This window comes from Cotesia glomerata, linkage group LG4 (assembly GCF_020080835.1).
Source record: "Cotesia glomerata isolate CgM1 linkage group LG4, MPM_Cglom_v2.3, whole genome shotgun sequence".
Classification (NCBI taxonomy): Eukaryota; Metazoa; Arthropoda; class Insecta; order Hymenoptera; family Braconidae; genus Cotesia; species Cotesia glomerata.
The window spans coordinates 11,489,337-11,493,182 of NC_058161.1; the positions used below are offsets into that span (position 1 = coordinate 11,489,337).

The 3,846-nt window shown below is 28.8% G+C and overlaps 1 protein-coding gene across 2 annotated transcripts in view; it reads right to left on the reverse strand.

The window, feature by feature from the left end:
- Positions 1-3,846, reverse strand: part of LOC123263801 (RNA pseudouridylate synthase domain-containing protein 2-like) — a 113,249-nt gene that overhangs the window by 99,462 nt on the left and 9,941 nt on the right. The window lies entirely within an intron of this gene.

The following is a 3,846-nucleotide window of genomic DNA, read 5'->3' on the forward strand; positions in this document are numbered from 1 at the left end:
TTGATTCGTTTGTGAGTTATCGTTGACGAAAGAAAACCGAAATAAGTATTTTTTCGGAATTATTTCAAAATTTTTCGTTTAATCAATTTAAACTTAAAGATTCTTTATGAGACTTGAAAAATTGGGTTGAATGCCATCAACCGCGTAAAAATCGGTCCATTTATTCAAAAGTTATCGCGGTTTAAAAATTTTAAAAATAGTGTTTTATCAAACTTCTATCAGACTTTTGAGCTCGAAGAGCTAAATAATATTTGTATGGATTTATATGGATAAAAAATAAATGTCAATCAACAAAATACAGTCAAATAAGTGTGAACATGTTTACAAACGTTCAGTAATAAGACAACAGCGCCATCTTAACGTTTTCGGCGATACTTACGGTAGATACGAGGTTTTTGAATTCGAACATGTAGATACGAGAAAAATCAAAAGTCTCTAAAAAAAATTCTATTATCATTATGAACATTGCATGTTTGGTTTTACGTTACAAAAATACTAAGGAGTGATTTTCGCTAAAAATCTTAATTTCGAAAAAAATGGAGTTACGAGGTTTACACAGAAAGGGGACGATATATATAATATATATAAATATATAAAATATATGAAAAATTGATGTGGGTACTCAAATGAAAGGTCTCGATGAGTGTAACATCAATATGAGCTTATTTTTTTAAAAATGACAGTTCACAAGATACAAGCTCATTTCTTAATTACATGTTTAGAGATAGAGCATTTTCGAATGCAACCTAAATATCTATTATAAATTGACTATCGACGAGAATGATATGAAACCTTGAAAAAGCACAAATTCATGTCAAATCCTTTGCAATGACACTAAATTTCACTAAAAAATCGATTTCATCATATAACTATCTAGGAGACAAAATTGTTCTTATTCTCTTAATAATGTAAATTATTATTATGATTATTATTTAATCATTATTGTTGTTTCAACTATTATTGCCTGCCCCATGAAAATCATGTTGCTGTCATATGAAAATCATGTATCTTCCATAGTAATATATCATGCGGCAGCCCCAATTTTTTTTTTCCATGTAGGATTTAAACCTATATGTTGTGGGAACCATTCCTATACTATTATAGGAATGGTTCCCATAAATTATGGAAACCATTCCTATAATAGCATAGAAATGATTCCTATAGCATTATGGGAACCATTCCCATAATATTATAGGAATAGTTCTTATAATATTATGGGATTAGTTCCCATAATGATTTAGGAATAGTTTCTATAATAGTATAGGAATTATTCCTATAGTATTATGGGAACCATTCCCATAAAGGTATAGGAATAGTTCCGATAATTTTCTTTCCGTGTATACTTTTAGTGTAGATTTAAAAGTAAATTTAAATTTTGTATTAGGTAGATAAGTATACACGAAATTATGTTTGCTACAATATTATATAATTGTGTAGCAAGGAATAAAACGAGGCGGTTTCAAGACTGCTTCGTCCGGAGTCTGAAATCTCGGTTCATTCAGTTATTTTGAGATTTATAATAAACAAAAGCAAATGCTTACATTATTTCTTTTGTCTCATAAATATTTGCTTATAAATATTTCTAACTTTTAATCAGCGTACAGAAACTGAACAGTTTCTACTCTCAGGGAGAAACCGACTAGTTTCTTCAGTCGAATATCGCATTAGTCTAAAATAATCTTGTTACAGGCTCAAAAGTCATTAAAACTTCAAGTTTCAAGACAAGCGCTGTGATAAATTATTTTTTTTTAGGAGAATACTAACAGATAATCTAATTCAGCTTTATATTTATGGCATGTAGTGAGATCAACACAAAGAATGAAATGAAGTATGGTCTCAATGTTGCAGTAATATGAGCGAATATAAATGCAACTTGAAGTAAGATTATACGGTATGTAAAAGTGTAATGAGTTCTCTTTAAGCCAGTAAATAAAAAAACAGGAGAGTCTTATTGTACTTAATATCGAGTTGGCAAAGATGCACTTAATGGGCGTATTCTTCAAATTTTTCCAAGAATACCAGATTGCTCTCGTTTGTCTATCTTCTATGTATTTTTCTTCATTATCAGTACACATAATTAAAGTATTCGATATTTCGGAATATTTGTTAAAGTTTTCACTTATGCAAACGATTAATATAGAATTTTTTAAGTCAAGTTAAAAACTTCAAACTTTTATAGAGCTCAGCACCCTGAGCTCGACACTTCATTATTAGAAATTTTTCAAAACTCCACGCTCAAAAATGTATTTTTCTTATCATCCTAAAAAATTATTTGTAATTTTTTTTACTTTTGATATTGATTGAGAAATAATTTCAATTTTTATTTATAATTCCCTAAGCAAAAATACATTTTTTCATTAAAGATGTCAAGAAAAACTTCGAGTAGAAGATAAATAATTTTAATGCAGTTCAGATCGTAAAACTTTAAAATATGCGAGAGAAACATAAAAAAATGTAATCTTTTATTTAAGTTTTCCGTTAAATTTTAGGTTGATACAATAATACTGCTTGAATAATTTGCGATCAAATTGGAAATTTCTAAATAAAATTCTAAGGGATTCCAAGAGCTCACATAATTATTTATTTCTTTTTGAGTTCAAAAAGATCGGTCATTTATTGTTGGTTAGATTTCTTTAATTAGATTTTGCACTTCGTATTGTTTTTGTTTTATAACTCTAACACATTAAAAAATAAAAAATAAACATTATTGAAGAACTTGTTGTATAATATCTTTTGAATGAGTAAATGAATAGTGGCCGAGAAATCTTCTTATTATTTAAAGAAAAATACATTTATTTTTCTAATTTTCTGATCACAATATTATAACATAATATAAATTAAATAAATCAATTGAGTTGGGCGAGGCCTGTGACATTCAACATAATTTTTTGAGCTTAACTAAAGATAAAATATTTAGATTGCAATTATCTATCAGTCGATAAATATATCGGTTTTGATAAAAATGTTTTATGACTTTTAAAACGACTCAAACGAAGATACAATGTAGTAAAATTAAATGGTGTAAATTTAAAGAACATTTTTTGACTACTATTAATCAAATATGTTGAAAAATTGAAAGATTTGTACAAATTTTAGAAGTGATAGAAGATTGATAAATTTTTCCGTTAAGTAAAACCTGAAAAAATCAGTATTGCTTATTACAATAATAAATTTCAAGATTCATTTAGGGGGTAGACTAATACACGTCACGTGCGTCAATATTCCCGACAAAATATCCCTGTGAGAAAAAATCACCAGACAAAAATTCTCTCGATTAGATATCACCACGACAGAATATCAATATAATATCATCTCATGATAGCACCTTAACGAAATAACCGTAGACAAAGTACCTATGATAAAATTTCTATCAACTGAAATCCTAAAAAAAACGCGTGATAATGAACAAAATTACAACTAGCATGGTACTACCAAACAGTGGAAGTCACCGTCATTTTTGGATGTCTTTTTTACGGTAAAAATGATTAAATATTATATCAGAGTGATCTTTTATCGCAGAAGATTCTATTGCAGGGATACTTGTTCGAGGCTATCAATACGTGTCACCATTAATACGATGCAGTACGTTTTAGACACCGGAAAAAATGAAGTAAATTTGCATTCAGACCATCTCTAATTAGATTTCTGTATTTGGTAATACTGCTGCATAGACAGTTCGCATAAAAGCAGTAAAATAACTACAAGGAAAATGCTCGTAGACAGCACACAATAAATTAAAGGACAGAAACAGCACGCAAAACGAGCAATAGAGATATACAGAGAAAAGTAAAACAAAAACATACAGGTCGCTCTCTGCTTTCTTACCCAGTAACAGCCGAGAGCTGA